The sequence below is a fragment of the Heterodontus francisci genome, chromosome 2 (assembly GCF_036365525.1).
Source record: "Heterodontus francisci isolate sHetFra1 chromosome 2, sHetFra1.hap1, whole genome shotgun sequence".
Lineage (NCBI taxonomy): Eukaryota > Metazoa > Chordata > Chondrichthyes > Heterodontiformes > Heterodontidae > Heterodontus > Heterodontus francisci.
The window spans coordinates 125,865,805-125,883,317 of NC_090372.1; the positions used below are offsets into that span (position 1 = coordinate 125,865,805).

Genomic DNA, 17,513 nt, shown 5'->3' on the forward strand with positions numbered 1-17,513 from the left:
TCTTTTGGTCATCTACCCTAATACCTCATGTTGATCAGTATCCAATTTTGTTTGATAATGCTCCTGTGAAGTGAATTGGGACATTTTACTATGTTAAAAGCGCTATATAAAAGAGAAGTTGTTTTTGTTGTGACCCTTCTCAAACATTGTCAAGTTATGAGACTGATACAAGCAAATGGGTCCATATACATGGAGGCATGCCTGACCAGCCTGACTTCATTGAAACTTGGGACAAGACGATTTCATGTTGGCAGTTGAATGATAGATGACGGTGATGGAATTTTAAATTCAACTGAGAAAATGACTTAAATATGTAAACAAAATGGGGTAAAAGAGCAAAGGGATCTAGGGATACAGGTGAACAATTCATTAAAAGCAATATCACAGGTCAGCCAATTTATTAAAATGCAAACAACGCACTGGGATTTATTTCTTGGAATAGAATTCAAGAGCAGCAAAGCTATGTTAAATTTGTATAGGATACTGGTCAGGCTGCACTCAGAGTATTGTACACAGCTCTGGTCTCTATACTATAAAAGGGACATAGAAGCACTAGAGAAAATGCAAAAAAGAATTACAAGGATGGCACCAGGACTGTGTCATTACATCTATCCAGAAAGATTGAAAAGGTTGGGACTTCTTTTCTTTAAACAGGAGGTGACTTGATAGAGAGCTTAAAGAGAGCTTTAAAATTATGAATGGATTGGACAAGGTGGATGTGGAGGGAACTTTTCCACTTGTGGGAGAATCCAAAACTGGAAGCCATAAATACAAGATAGTTATTAATAAATGCAATAGGGAAATAAGGATGCATTTCGTTGTTCAGAGGGTGTTTAGAATGTGGAACCCGCCACCACAGGAAGTGGTTGAAGCAAATAAATGCTTTCAAAAGGAAACTAGGGGACTACATGAGAGAAAAAGGAATAGAAATAAATGCTGAAAGACTGAAATGAGCTAGATGGAATGGGAGGGGTCTCATGCAGAGTATAAATACCAGCGCAGACTAGTTAGCAAAATGACCTGTTTCTGTGCTGTATATTCTATGTAATTTTAAGTAAAAACTTATGTGGAGATAAAATAAAATGGTGGCTGTGGACTTGAAATTTTCTAGACCGACTCTGTGATTATCTCCACTGAGCAGAAAGCCACCAAGTGGCAAGATTGTATAATTACAGTGTAACCATACATAGGTAATCTTCAATATAAATATGGACGTAGGAAACTATAAAGGGAAAAATTTATATAAAAAGTGTGACATAAACATGGCAAAAGGCAATCAAGTGGTGCAATCAGGAAGTGTCTGTAGGCACAACACTTTTAATAAGATATAAATGTTTTTGTCCATTTATACAAACAGTTCATGTGAGTGAGAGAAAGGGAAAAAAAACAAACAACAGACAGTGTTATACTGAACTAGTGCGATGATGGCATTTCCACTGTTCATGGTGCTAATATAACTGACACAAATCTTCAAGGATCTGACTGCCTACATTTTCACCAGTCTTATAAGTTGTAGTTAGATCCCTATTTAAACATACAAGCATGGAGCTGCATTTGTTCCTTTTTAGCCATGTGACTCACAGATCTTCAGTCTTGTTTTAGATAGAGCAGTAACAGGAAGAAAACCTAAAAGGGAAGAGAGGCACAAGGAAGTTCCAGGTCTTTAAATGGTGCACCACAAAGGACTATTTCTATGATGCAAAGGTCTCCACAAACAAACACAGATGCACACAACACTGTTCAGGGATGATGAAAAACAAGCAGAATTGGGCAGAATTTTCCTGGCCAATGGGTGGCGACAGTGGAGGCACGGGGGCCGGGAAAATAGCAGGGAGCTGCGTTGGGATAGCACGCCGACACAATCCCACTGCCAGGAAAGTTTCCTGGGAACAGGCTGGCATGCGGATCGGCTGTTCGCTGCAAGGTGGTGAGTTATGCCTATTTAAGGCTCCAGGTATGGGTCCATTTAGCGCGCTCGCCAGCATTTTGCCAGCAGCAGAGCATTCCCTGTCCCCCTCCCCCTGCGTTTGGAGGCCACCAGCTTAATGGAGATGGTTTCCCTGTGGCAGTCTGGGACAGCCATCGGAGCCAGAGGCTCTATCCCCCAAAGAGGGAGCCACTGGCCCTGTGATTGGTCCAGCACCATCGAAAGCCCACCCGCCATCTTTAATTGGATGGAGAGCTCAGAGGTGGTCCAGACACCGGAGTCCCAAAGCCATGGGAAAATCCTGCCTATTATGTTTGATGAGATACAAACATTGAATAGTTAAGTGCAATTGGTGCAAATTCTGCATCAACCTGCTGCTAATATTATAACAAAATAAAAATTATAATTGTACTGTTTGCAAGATTAACAAATTACAAATCATAATCAGTTCTAAAACAATATATAGAAATTGTACTAATCACAATTTTTACATCACTTTGCAAAATACATCAAAAGCATTTTAAGACATATTGTGGTTATTTATTTTAACTCGTATGGTTCTACTTTACTTCTATATAAATTACAAAAAAATTAATATAGTCAAAAAATCTTGGAAATATCTTACTAAAATTTGAAGATGTCGATGTGAAGTTGAATTTTGACAAACAGCAAGAACATTCATTTGGTTTTCCTTCGAGTTTAGAAGATTGAGGGGTGATCAAATTGAACTATTTAAAATGATAAAATAATCTGACATGTAGATACAAAGAAACTATTTCAATATTTCCTGTGGGGGGAAGCCAGAACAAAGGGGTATAATCTTAAAACTAGAACTCTAGCATTCAGGACTGATATCAGCACATACTTTTTTACACAAAGAGTAGAGGAAACCTGCTATTCTCAAGCAAAAAAGGCTGTGGATACTAGGACAATTGAAATGTTCATTACAATTTGGAGGAGAGACTCCCCTCCCAATCACATGCAGAATCAGGTAGCTCATCCACATGGCCGGATTGTACTTGGGAATAGGACGTGGGAATGCAGCATTTAAAGCGGGAATGCACCTCAAAGCGTTGCATTCCCCACTTTCATTGTTGGAAGAAAGCTGGTAAAGATTGTAGCAACATAGATTTGTTCAAGGGTGGCTTCCCACCTTTGCTGCCTTGAAGTGGAGGATGTGAGGGCCAGGACAGAGGTGCCCTTCCCCAGTACATGCAGGAGCATTCTGACTACTGTCAGACAGGTCTGGACAGAGGGGAGCGAGAAGGTCAGTGCTACCAGCATCATCCCCTGAACCTGGATTCAACGTAGAAAGAGATTTAATGACCTCCCAACAGCAACAAGAGTTGTGCTACAAGATGATCTCCAACATCTCTGGTCTTAAGGTGCTGATGTAGCCCTCCTTCACCTGCTTTCCCTTCCCCTTCCCTTAGATTTTCCTCATGTGAAAATGATGACTGCTGCTGCTCTGACTCCTCTAAATGCAGGTTTCTGCATTGCAATGCCCTGGTTGTGCCCTGGTTGTGATTCTACCAGTGGTGCTCAGGCGTGGTGGGGTGGGGTTACACACAGAGGTGTCATCAGCCAGGTCTGCAGGGGGTATCCCTTGTCCCTAGCAGCCATCTTGTTTTGCATAGGGTGGAAGATTGGGTGGATGATAGTGCCAGAGTAGAAAAACATCATGGCAGCTCCCTGTGTACCTGGCACAGACTTGCATGATATTGTTCCTACGATCAGCCACTATCTATACATTTACAGAGTGCCATGTGCGCAGGTGCCCTGATGGCCATATGCATAATGTCAATCACGCCCTGCACACGAGGGAACACAGCCACTGCTGAAAGGCCATGAGTCTCTTGTGCTGACTCCTAAGGTCAGTGGGGAAGGTGATTTGCAGTTTGGTCCTGGTAAAAAGGGTGCCAGTCACCTGCTTAATGCAGCTGTGAATTGCAGACTTGATATGTGGTTGATGCATCCTACAGCAAACTGAAAGAATCCAGTGGCGCAAAGATTCAGGGCTATGCTGACTTTGAGGATGACTGGCATGGTATGGCAGCAAGTCATGTTGGAGGAGGCGGCAGAGGTCCACGACAGCCTGCCCAGAGAAACTCAGCCTCCTCTTGCCCTGCTTCTGAGCTAACTATTGGAAGGTGATGATGGATATAGCCTTTTGCACCCAGACCCTCTTGACATGTTATCTTCTGAAAGGCATAGGTTCTGTCGCTGGTAGTTCCTGCTGCCACTCCACCTCCTCCAAGTCTTGCTCCATCTACAGCAAACAAGCAAGACGCTTATACTAAACGGTAACAGCATACTAGAGAACAAACTTGATTTATATTGTGCTTTCATTACCTCAGGATGTCCCAAAGTACTTTACAGTCAATTAAGTACTTCAAAAGTATATTCACTGCTGTGTTGTAGGAAAGGGTTGCAAGGCAAGTGTAAAGGTCATAAACTGGTAGCTGGAAACTCTCTTGGCAAGCCAGAGAGCAAAATGATCCAGTAAGTTGCAGCTGAGATACTGCTTCAGGAGCTCTCAAGACACTAATTCCAGTAAATTTTGCTAGTGATGTGGGCAGGCCATTCATAATTTCAGGCTATAATACAACAGAGGTGAGCTTGATGTGATTGAAGTGTGACCTTGACCACTGAGTTAGGATCCCACTTGTCTCAGGCAGATGTCTGACATAAGTCCATAAAATGGTGAGGGGGTAGGAATATTGCGGAGAGCAACAAGACGTGATTTTAACTCCCACTGACCTTGTTCCCACAGGCAGACTGGGTTGAAATCAACTCTACTATATTTGCAAAAAAAAGGATTTAAATCAGAAAATAAATTTCATTTGTCTGCCAATTGCACATCAGCAAAAGCGATGCAAGGGATTGTCATCAGTGCTATCAAGCGGCACTTGCTCAGCAATAACCTGCTCACTGACGCTCAGTTCGGATTCTGCCAGGGCCACTCAGCTCCTGACCTCATTACAGCTTTGGTCCAAACATGGACAAAACAGCTGAATTCCAGAGGTGAGCTGAGAGTGACTGCCCTTGACATCAAGGCAGCATTTGACAGAGTATGGCATCAAGCAGCCCTAGCAAAACTGGAGTCAATGGGAATCAGGGGGAAAGCTCTCCACTAGTTGGAGTTATGCTTAGATTTTAGATTTGGAGATACAGCACTGAAACAGGCCCTTCGGCCCACCGAGTCTGTGCCGATCATTAACCACCCATTTATACTAATCCTACACTAATCCCATATTCCTACCACATCCTCACCTGTCCCTATATTCCCCTACCACCTACCTATACTAGGAGCAATTTATAATGGCCAATTTACCTATTAACCTGCAAGTCTTTTGGGAGGAAACCGGAGTACCCGGAGGAAACCCACGCAGACACAGGGAGAACTTGCAAACTCCACACAGGCAATACCCAGAATTGAACCCGGGCCGCTGGAGCTGTGAGACTGCGGTGCTAACCACTGCACCGCCTTAGCACAAAGGAAGATGGTTGTGGTTGTTCGAGGTCAATCATCTCAGTCCCAGGACATCCAGGAATTCCTCAGGGTAGTGTCCTAGGCCCAACCATCTTCAGCTGCTACATCAATTACCTTCCCTCCACCATAAGGTCAAAAGTGGGGATGTTCGCTGATGATTACACAATGTTCAGCACCATTCGCGACTTCTCTGATACAGAAGCAGCTGTGTCCACATGCAGCAAGACCTGGACAATATCCAGGCTTAGGCTGATAAGTGGCAAGTAACATTTGTGCCACACAAGTGCCATCTCAAACAAGAGAGAATCTAGCCACCTCCCCGTGACATTCAATGGCATTACCATCACTGAATTGCCCCACTATCAATATCCTGGGGATCACCATTGACCAGAAACTGAACTGGACCAACCACATAATTGCTGTGGCTACAAGAGCAGGTCTGAGGCTAGGAATTCTGTGGTGAGTAACTCACCTCCTGTCTCCCCAATGTCTGTCCACCATCTACAAGGCACAAGTCAGGAGTGTGATGGAATACTCTCCACTTGCCTGGATTGGTGCAGCTCCATCAACATTCAAGAAGCTCGACACCATCCAGGACAAAGCAGCCCACTTGATTGGCACCCCATCTACCTCCTTCAACATTCACTCACTCCACCACAGATGCACAGTTGCTGCAGTATGTACCATTTACAAGATTCAAAAGTAAAGTATTGTATGTTGTGTAAAACATTGAGTAGCAGAGATACAAAATGAAGGGAACAGAAAGAAAAAAGGAAGTTCTGGATAAAGACTTGGTAATAGAAGATCTTCTAAATCCTGATTTGTAAATGATGGAGTCAATTTTAACTCAGCCTGTCCAGTGCTGCATTTTTAACCCAAAATTGTGAATCCCCTCGCCCAATCCCTGTGGGTGAGACGTATGTCTTGATATTTATCCTCAATTTGCCTTTCATAATCCTAAATGTGTACCTTTGTCCTAGTAAAAGCTGTAAATTGCAGACACCCTAGAGTTTGGCATAGCAGCTTTTTTTGCAGCAGTCATTATCTTCAAAATGGTCATTGTATGTACTCTAAAAATTTTCCCAACTGTCTTGAAGGATCAGCTGAGATTATGATCAGCACCTAATCAGCTGCAACAATGCTAAGCATCCCCCTCCTATAACCCAGCACTTCAGCTCTGTTCATTAACAGCTGTGTAAGCAGTCTAAATTTCTAAATTCCAGTTTCATTACAACCCCCTCTCACTTGGAACGGAGTGTAACTTTAGTAATGAATTACATTTCTCAGGACTAAAAAAAAAAGGGAAATGTGATGACAGGTTATGCTGGTATACCGAAGCTTCCAAGTCTTAGAACAGATTGAGAACATTTAGGAGGGAAAACACAAGCAGTCATATCACATGTCAGAGTGAAACTGTAGTTTTCTGGTTGAGCAGTGAGTCTGCAGGAAGACTGCCTGATAGCTGGGACTCATAAGCCTATCCATCACTCTATAGAGAAGCAGAGAGATAGACACACCCAGGACAGCCATCCATCTTCAGTCCCCAAAGCAGACACTCCTCAAAGTAGCCGAACCACTATCAGAAGCCAAGAGAAAGACAATGGTCAGAGGGAGAGGAGATGCCAGCAGACGCTGAAAGATTATGGACTGAGGAAATGACAGCTTCTCTTGCTGTTCACACATGCTCTCCTTGATTCGGAAGGCTGGTGAGTAGGGTTTGGTTGGAGACAATCCTAAACATTTGACCTCATGACATTTGACCATCTGATAACTGATCACATGGCACCTGCACAAGCCCTCATTCTCAACTCTCCCCAAGTCCCCAGATCTCCCACATTCCTCAGGCTCCATTTCTATCCCCTCTCTCCTGAGCCGCCATTCTCCACCACTCCCTCCCCAACCCCCCATTTCCCAGACTCTCTTTCCCTCAAACCCCAAGCTCCCATTTTCAATTCTCCCTCCCTCCCCAAGCCCCCACTGCCCAGTCATCTCTCTCCCAAAACCCCATTCCCTAGTCCCCGTCTCTCTCCCAGAGCCCCACTTCCCATTACTCTCTCCTCAGAGACCTCCTTCCTCACCTCTCTTCCCAGAGCCCCCCCTTCTCTCCCCAAAAATCTCATTTCCCACCTCTCTCCCCAGAGACCCCATTGCCCATATCTCCCCAATTGTCAACCCCCAAGGACCCAACCCCGGCTGAAGATGTCAGAGGGCCCCCCTGCCCCGTTGCCAACTCCTGAACTCCGTCCAATTGCCAAGGCCCCGCTGGCTCTCAACCCTTGATTATTCCTGACATATCAGCTTGTCCCAGCTCTGTGGTGGTGGGAGTGACATCACCGAGCCTGAAACAGGAAATTACAATGGAATCCAAAGCAATTGGTGCTTAAATGAAAACTGATGGAAAGGTGGAGCAGTATCTCCGCGTTCATTCACCCTGCACAACAGACTGCAGCGTCAATGAAAATTGGCAATTCAACAAATTTTTCTCCCAAGTTGCCAGGGAATTTGAGGGCAGAAAGAAAGCAAGCTGCAAGGCGAAGCGCCAGGTGATCCTGAATCACTAATAAGGTAAGAAATAGGGGTCTCAACCCTGCTCAACCATTCGATAAGGTCATGGCTGATCTGATCTTGGCCTCAACTCCACTTTCCTGCCTGTTCCCCATAACCCTCGACTCCCCTAGAAAATAGGAGAATGGTTAAAGTAAAACCTAAAACCAGAGTTGGCAGCAAAAGGATAATGAAATGTAATACACTATCATACTGAAGTTCTAAATGGAAATGAGTCAGAATTTAATTCACGTCATGGATAACGGAATTGGAATGCTTCAGGTCAATTTCTTTTTGACAGCCTTTAAACAAATAAAACCAACATTTTCCTGCTGTTTACAGAACAAAATAATATCCTGAAGCTGGATCTTCTTGACACCATTCACGAACCAAGATTTTTTCAAAACATGGATAAATTTGCAAAAACTGAGAATTATTGCGGAAATAATGCTGCATGATCCTTTTACTGCTTTTAATGTGCACTTTTGAGTCACAAGAGGATGTGGTATGAAAATCTTCTCCAAGAAAACGTTAAAATTGCTGATAATTGACAAATAGCAATGTCCCTTGAAGAAAACACAAACTCTTTGTAGAATATTACTATGAAATAAATCATGTACTTTCCTTAAATCACTCTAAACTGTGAAATTCTGGTGAATTCAAATAACTTAATTAATTATTGGGCCATGCTAACATTTAATTAGATAATGTGCAGAAAACATGTACACTTTGGATCGCAAGCTCATTTATAGGAGAGACCGAAGGATCATCTAAAGCCAAAACCCACAAACAATTTTTGCCAAAGCAGAATTTAATTGTTTTATAATGTTTCTTATAACATTAAATCCATTATTTCTGAATTAATATTAACTAGAAGATTATTAAACCAGGATGATGGTCATAGATAATTTGAACTGATAATTATTAACCCAAAGAGAGATACATCAGCCATAAAATGGGAGTCTGTAACTTTGAGACAAAGAGAAAAATTCCATGAGTCAGTTAGTTATAAACTGGACTCTCAGCAAAGATAGTTAATTCAGTATGCCCAGCAGGAAACCTAGCTAAAACAGACATTTAGGTACCTTGGGTGCCCATACAGGTGTGATGGAATCGTGGTTGCAAAGCTTGTTTTTTTTTTTGCGTTCCTAACTGAGAGTGAAACTAGAATTGAAATAGAGCTGCAAATATTTAACTTCCTGTATTTGCAAAGTCAGCAGTCCCATAAAAAATTAGCACAATTAGCAACCTAAAATGGAAATTTAGAAATAAAGAACATGATGGGTGGAATCTTACCACCATTGAAAATATTCTTCCATCAGGGAAAATTGTGAGTCCAGTCTCTGATGGTCTTAGTCCGCCCGCTTGCGCGATCTTCCCAGAGTCGGCCAATTAAAAGGCCGCCTCTGGGAGCCCCAGCCTATTAGGGATGGGCAGGCAAGCTCCACAGACGGGAGGGCCAATGGAAGCCCTTGAGGCTCTGGGCGGCCGGCAGCCCCACCAGGAGAGTTGGGCATTGCCATTATAGGAGGGAGACAACGGAGACACCTCAAGGTGGGAGGCTTCAGTGACCCCTACCCTGCCGCCGAGAGGCCACCTCCCACCATCTGCTGGGATTCAGCCTCTGCAGGGGGTTCTGTCTGCCACCTGTAAGATCCTGGCAGCGTCCCCAATCTGCCCACAAATGGCTACTTAATTGCCACCAATTGGCTATCTGCAATTGTCATGCAAGTAACTGTTGCTGGTATTACCCTACCTCCAGCAAGATCACCTGGAGGTAGGAACACATCGGGCCAATGCCCCAACGCCCTTATATCCAAGTATGCTCCCGGTCCCACCTTCAAACATGCCTCAGCGGGACTGGGAAGACTGAATTACATCTGCACACCCTGGTGTAATTATTCCCCCATCCTCTCGCCTTGCTTCACCTGAGGTATACACTTATGAACATACGGACAAACGAATTAGGAGCAGGAGTAGGTCACTAAGCCCCTTGAGCTTGCTCCGCCATTCAATAAGTTCATGGCTGAACTGATTACTCCACATTTCCACCTACCCCCGACAACCTTTCACCCCCTTGCTTATCAAGAATCTATCTACCTCTGCCTTAAAAATATTCAAAGATACTACTTCCACTGCCTTTTGAGGAAGTGAGTTCCAAAGACTCATGTCCCTGTGAAAAAATTTCTCCTCATCTCTGTCTTAAATGGGAGACCCCTTCTCTTTAAACAGTGACCCCTAGTTCTAGATTCTTCCACAAGGGGAAACATCCTTTCCACATCCACCCTATCAAGACCTTACATGTTTCAATCAAATCGCCTCTTCTAAATTCCAGCGGATAAAAGCCTACCCTGTCCAATTTTTCCTCGTAAGACAGCCCGTCCATTCCAGGTGTTAGTCTAATAAACCTTCTCTGTACTGTCTCCAACGCATTTACATTCTTCCTTAAATAAGAGCAGTACTGTACACAATACTCCAGATGTGGTCTTACCAATGCCCTGTATAGCTGAAGCATAACCTCCCTACTTTTGTATTCAATTCCCCTCGCGATAAACAATAACATTCTATTAGCTTTCCTAATTACTTGCTGTACCTGCATACTAATCTTTTGCGATTCATGCACTGGGACACCCAGATCCCTCTGCATCTCAGAGCTCTGCAATCTCTCACCATTTAGATAATATACTTCTTTTTTATTCTTCCTGCCAAAGTGGATAATTGCACACTTTCCCACATTATACTCCATTTGCCAGGTATTTGTCCACTCACTTAGCCTATCCATATCCCTTTGTCGCTCCCTTATGTCCTCTTCACAAGTTACTTTCCTACCTATCTTTGTGTCATCAGCAATTTAGCAACCATACCTTTGGTCCATTCATCTAAGTCATTTATATAAATTGTAAAAAGTTGAAGCCCCAGCACAGATCCCTGTGGCACACCACTCGTTACATCTTGCCATCCAGAAAATGACCCATTTATGTCTACTCTCCGTTTTCTGTTAGCCAGCCAATCTTCTATCCATGCCAATATGTTACCCCCTAGAACATGAGCTTTTATTTTCTGCAATAACCTTTGATGTGGCACCTTATCAAATGCCTTCTGAAAATCTAAGTACAATACATCCACCGGTTCCCCTTTATCCACAGCACATGTAACTCCCACTTAGTCTCGACTCTGTATGGATATCAACTAGCATTATTTACACATAGTTAAAACTTGTAAAATGTTAAGTACTCAATTGTAGGTGTGGCATAAAAGCAAGGTGGTGATGGATGGGAGAAAGAATTCAGAAATTTTCTCCACAGAGCTACTTAATGGTCAGAGACTGCAATTGCACCATGATACGGATAGTTTATGTCGGAAAATTGGATGGCAAAAATGGATATAGGAATGTTACACCTTTTCCCCACTAAGTTCATATATTCATATTTCCCATTAATTCAATTTTCCTATGTAAACTATAGATTAATCAAGAAAAACCTGATTCTAGCTGATTAGCTTGCATCTTTTTTAATTGTTCACTAATGTCATTTTGTATGCTGCCACATTCTCCTCAAGTACTCCTGCTGCCATCTTTTTCTATAAAAACTAATACAAAATACTTCAGAATTTACACCATTCCCTTCCTCTCAAGTACACAATTGGGGCCATTTGGAGAGGAAGAAATCAATCATTTGACTATCCTTTTGCCTCTTACTGCTGCGCGCACTGGATACAGCAAAGGCTATGGGCCCCGAGAATTTCAGCTGTAGTACTGAAAACTACATGCGCTCCACAACTCGCCACGCCCATAGTCAAGCTGTTGCAGTACAGCTACAAAACAGGGATCCATCAGTAAAGTGGATAATTTTTTCCCCCCAAAAATATACTTTATTCATAATTTTTAAAAATACATTACAAAACAATTCAAATTGTACATTTCAGAAAGTGCAAGTAGAGATCAGATACCTTCAATACAGAACATGAGGTGCCTCACAACTCTTTCCATTCCATTTTATATACAATGTACATTTGCAATACATAGCTAAACCATTTTTTGGTGCATACAGCCCGAGGGGTTTTGCACGGGTTCCATCCCTTTGGTACGGTGGGAGGACCTTACACAGTGGTCTTTCCCCATTGAGCCTTTGCGACGGCTGCCCCAAGCTTTAGTGCGTCCCTCAACACGTAGTCCTGGACCTTGGAATGTACCAATCTGCAACACTTGGTCATGCACAACTCTTTGCACTGGAAGACAAGCAGGTTTTGGGCAGACCAAAGGTCGTCTTTCACCGAGTTGATGGTCCTCCAGCAACAGTTGATGTTTATCTCGGTGTGTGTCCCTGGGAACAGCCTGTACAGCACAGAGTCCTGTGTTACGGAGTTGCTCGGGATGAAGCCCGACAAAAACCACCGCATCTCTTTCCACACCTGCTTTGCAAAGGCACATTCCAGAAGGAGGTGGATGACAGTCTCTGCCCCACTGCAGCCACCTCGAGGGCAGCGTGCAGAGGCAGTGAAATTCCGGACATGCAGGAAGGATCTGACAGGGAGGGCCCTTCTCACCGCCAGCCAAGCTACATCTTGGTGCTTGTTTGAAAAGTTCTGGCAATGAGGCATTCTGCCAAATGAGTTTGGCAGTCTGCTCGGGAAACCATCTGACAGAGTCCACCATCTCCTTTTCCCACAGGGCCTCGAGGACATTACTTGCCTGATGGACTTGTGGTCAAAGGTGTTTTTCTGTACAAACTTTTCTATGAAGGGCAGGTGGTACGGCATGGTTCAACTGAAAGGTGCATTCCACGGCAACGTGGCCAGACCCATCCTTCACAATGCTGAGCACAGATAGAACATCAGCACGTAGTGACACTTGGTGTTTGCGTACTGGGGGTCTATGCAGGCATGGTAATCCCTATCGTAAAAAGGACAAATCCAATCAGGTCAATTACGGCCCCATCAATCTACTCTCAATCATCAGCAAAGTGATGGAAGGTGTGGTCAACAGTGCTATCAAGCAGTACTTTCTCACCATAAACTGTTCACCGATGCTCAGTTTGGGTTCCACCAGGACCATTCTGCTCCAGACCTCATTACGGCCAGTAGTGAAGGGTAGAGCACTGGAGCCCAATCTTTATAAACTTATAACCTTTTATTTAGAGACACACATTGATTATCATGCACCAACAACTCCTCTTTCAGTCTGTGCCTATATATGAGCATAGGTGAGTCCCTAATTAATACCCAACACCTGAATACAATTAGCACCCAATTGATATAACAATCAACAACAGGTAAAACACGATATATTATTCGGGCCACTGATTTATTATGAAACAATATGTCTAATTATTAACTGGTATTCTAGAATTTTTGCCTCTCTAGAGCAATAAACAAACATTCATCTGATTTAATAAACATTTATTTTTACTTTCACCGAGTAAAGATGGGCATGAAGGGATTGCAAACAGTATTGTCTGTGGATGGCCAGTCTTTCTGTCAAGCATTTACTTTTCACAATTATCCTTAGAAAACATTTATCTCAAATTAAATTTGCAAAATATTTTTTAGATAAATAACCTATGACAGATTTACATTATCAGGTTTTTATATACAAAAAGTACCATTTCTGAGTTTTTCATTCCACAGAATTATATGAAAATTACAATGCAGAAACAGGCCCAAAGAATCCATGTTGATGTTTATTTTCTACATGAGCGATAGTCCTAATCTGACATGCCCACCCTGTCCCCAAGTTCTTGTATTTCACTTTCCTTCAACTACCTATCGTACCTATTCTTAAAAGTTGATATAGTCCCTAATCACAAATACTGGCAGTGTATTTCACAACCTCTATATAAAAAGGTTTCTCTTCTATCTGCCCCGAAGTTTTTTTTACATTTAACCTTATATGGATGCTTCTTAATCGGAATCTCTCAATCACTGGAAACGCTATTTCTATATACACTGTCCCATCCTTTCATAATTTAAGCACTTCTATCAAACCAGCCTGTAATCTCCTGTATTCTGATAAAAACAGCCCCAATTTTTCAAATCTTTCTTTCTAAGCTGTGAACCTGGTGTTTGAAATGGTGGGTAAACAATATAATTATAGTCCTGCACCTTGGGGAAAATATATAAATCTGTGGCATTACCATCTGCCAATTATAGAAGGGTAAATTCAATCAATGAAATGATTTAAGGAGAGTTTTGTGACAAGTACCCCAATGGTTAAGTCCTAACAGTGAACAAGCTCAATTTGAGACAGGACACCCAAACACACTTGGTGGTCTCAACCCCTGACAGTCCAATCATTTGAAGCAATTGCCATGACTCTAATCACTGCCTTGTCATATCCAAGCCCACAATGTTTTACAATGATGGACCAGTCTCCAAGTCAGGAAGAGCAAGACTGGATAATTTACCAAATTCTTTATTTATCAGAAGAGGAACATTGCTGGCAAGTTTGCCAAGGAGAAATGACAGGAGACATTGTCAAATTGTTTAATCAAACATTCTTATCTCCTGGGTGCAAATACTTTGAACTATAGAAAATTCTAATTTGAAAGCAAGAGTCTGAGGATTCACTACATACATTTGGGTGGTTGGTGGCAGCAGAATTTAGAGGCAAAGATGCAGGTGGTGAAGTTAAATTTGGAGTTTGTGTCGGGTTACCACTCGTAGAAAATATATTTTGGTAGCCTATGTTCCATTTTTTGCCATATTTTTACCCAGGTTCTAAATTCTGTGCAATGGGAGATTGTATTGGGATGCCATACTTTACACAGTAAAAATATTGAATATTCCACCCCAAATTCATCTGTTTCCTTTTACAGTTCAGGCTCTTTCAAAACTTTTTTTTTGTTCACAGCTCAAAGATGATTTCCATAAGGCTGTGTCTGCTGACAACGTAACCACTAGGTGGCGCAGTGCTTGCGCATGCGTAAATGCAGCCTCATGCACTGAAATGTCACTGTCTGCAATGTTTTAGCAGCTGCCAGTAGTAAAGATGGTGCTGCTCAATTTATCACAAAAACAAATGAAACCCAAGTCCCCACAGTGGCTGTGATCGCCGCATCCATCCCACCCCCAGCAGTACCCCGCTCCCTCCTGCCATTGCGCTTCTCTCTGCCGCTGCCTCCCGCCTGCCCGGCACTCACTCCCTGCCTTGCCACTTCTCTCCCCTTAGCCACTCGGACCCTGCTTCACCACCACCACCACCACCCCACCCGCCACCTTCGGCCACTCGCTCCCTGCCTTGCCACTTCCTCCCCTCTGCTCTGCCTCTGTTTCCCGCTTCCTCCCACTTCTGCTCCCCGCACCCTTCCACTCGGAGTCTTCCTCCCCTCCCCATCTTGTCACTGTCTCTCTCCCCTGCGCCAGGAAGATAGGCAGTGATCGCAGGAGGGAGCGGGGACCAGGAGCGGGAGGGAGCAGGGAGCAGAGGGGTGGGGGTGAAGCGGGGAGCAAGCGACCAAGGGGGTAGAAGTAGCAAGGCGGGGAGAAAGTGGCCTACAGGCAGGTGAGGAGGTGAAGCGGGGAGCGAGTGGCCAAGGGGGGAGAAGTGGTGAGGCAGGGAGCAAGTGGCCCACAGATAAGTGAGGAGGTGAAGCGGGGAGCAAGTGGCCGAGGGGGGAGAAGTGGCAAGGCGGGGAGCGAGCAGAAGTTGCAGTCCGCAATTACGTTTTAGAGCGCATGTGCGTATTAGCCCTGGCAAGCCGGGTTCTGGCGTAAGCTGCGCATGCACAGCACCATACTGATAGCAAGAGTCTGTTCTGCGTATGTCCGAATCTGGGAGTGCTCTGATTCGGCACTGGGCTGCATAGTCAGGAGTCATTTTGTTTCCATAAACAGACAAGTTTCCTATGAAGCAAAACCTACACCCTCATTAGTGCCATGGGTTAGCTTGCCCCAGATTAATAATTAACTCCTAATTGCAGACTCATCAATTTAACATCACACGTGGGAATGATACTGGAGTCTATCATCAGAGGCAGAGTATTGAACCCTTGGACAAATACGAGCTGCTCAGAGTGTCAGCTTGGATTTGTGAAGAGTAGATCACGCCTGAACAATCTAGTTGAATGTTTTGAGGAGTTCACGAGCATGATGGATAACAGAATGTTTCTGGATGCTGTCGATATGGACTTTCAGAGTGCATTTGATAAGGTTCTGCACAAGAAATTATGAGCAAAAATAAGTGCAACATGGAATTGAAGGTAACCTCATGACATGGGCTGGCATTTAGTTGGGAAGTACGAGACAGAGAGTAGGAATAAAGGGAGGATGTGGCAAGTGATGTCAGCAGAGATTTAGACTGTGGTCACAGTTTTTCGCCTTATATATCAATGACTTAAATGAAGGAACAGTGAGGTTTATGTTCATGTTTGCAGATGGCAATAGGTTAGGAGGGATATTAAGTTAAGTAGCAAGAAGCAGGAATTAGAAGGGGAGATAATCAGTTTAAATGATTGGCAAAACTGTGGTAAATGGAGTTCATTGTGGGGAAGTGCGAGTTCATGCACTTAGGATACGAGAAAAACAAACTGGAATATTTTCTTAAGGGTGAGAGACTAGGAACAGTGGAGAACAATGGGACTTGGGTGTCCATGTACACAAATCACAAAGCTAGTGCACAGCTACAAAAAGTAATCTAAAAGTATAATGGGATGTTGGCCTTTATCTCAGAGGCACTAGAGTACAAAAACTTTGGTTTGTTCAAGGGATTTGGAGATGAAAAGGAGTTTGGAGGTGGTACAGTGTTTCAAGGACAGAGGACTTGAGGATTTCTTTTGGGGGTTAAGGTGGTGGGGGACAGTGATGGCAGCAATTTTGAAAAGAAGTGGTGAAGTACCTCAGGTGAGGGAACCATTTACAATGTCAGCTAGCATGGCAGCCAGAAAGGCAAGTTGTGAGGTCAGCTGTTTAGTGGGAATGGGTCAAGTCTGAGAAAAGTTGACTCAAAATTGTGACAAAACCGTGACAACAGTAAGTGAGATTCTGTAGCGAGGAAGTGGGTGCAGATGCAAGATTTCTAAATAAGATATAGATATATAAAAAGTGTGAACTTGTCCAATTTGGCCAGAAAAATAGAAAATCAACATATTATTTAAATGGAGAGAGATTGCAGAATTCTGAGATGCAGAGGGATCTGGGTGTCCTAGTACAGAAAACACAAAAGGTTAGTGTGCAGGTACAGCAAGTGATTAAGATGGCAAATGCAATGTTGCGTTTATTGCAAGGGGAATGGAATATAAAAGTAGAGATGTTTTGCTACAGTTGTACAGGGCATTGATGAGACCACATCTGGAGTATTGTGTACAGTTTTGGTCTCCTTACTTAAGAAAGGATATAACTGCATTGGAAGCAGTTCAGAAAAGGTTCACTCGACTGATTCCTGGAATGAGAGGATTATCTTATGAGGAAAGGTTGGACAGATTGGGTCTGTATACATTGGAGTTTAGAAGGATGAGAGGTGATCTTATTGAAACATATCAGATCCTGAGGGGACGTGACAGGGTGGATGTTGAAAGGATGTTTCCCCTTGTGGGAGAGACTAAAACTAGGAGGAAC

The 17,513-nt window shown here is 43.4% G+C and overlaps 1 protein-coding gene across 3 annotated transcripts in view; it reads right to left on the minus strand.

Moving 5' to 3' along the window:
- The window catches only part of invs (inversin), a 500,621-nt gene that overhangs the window by 422,307 nt on the left and 60,801 nt on the right, over positions 1-17,513 (minus strand). The gene's annotated exons all lie outside the window — the stretch shown is intronic.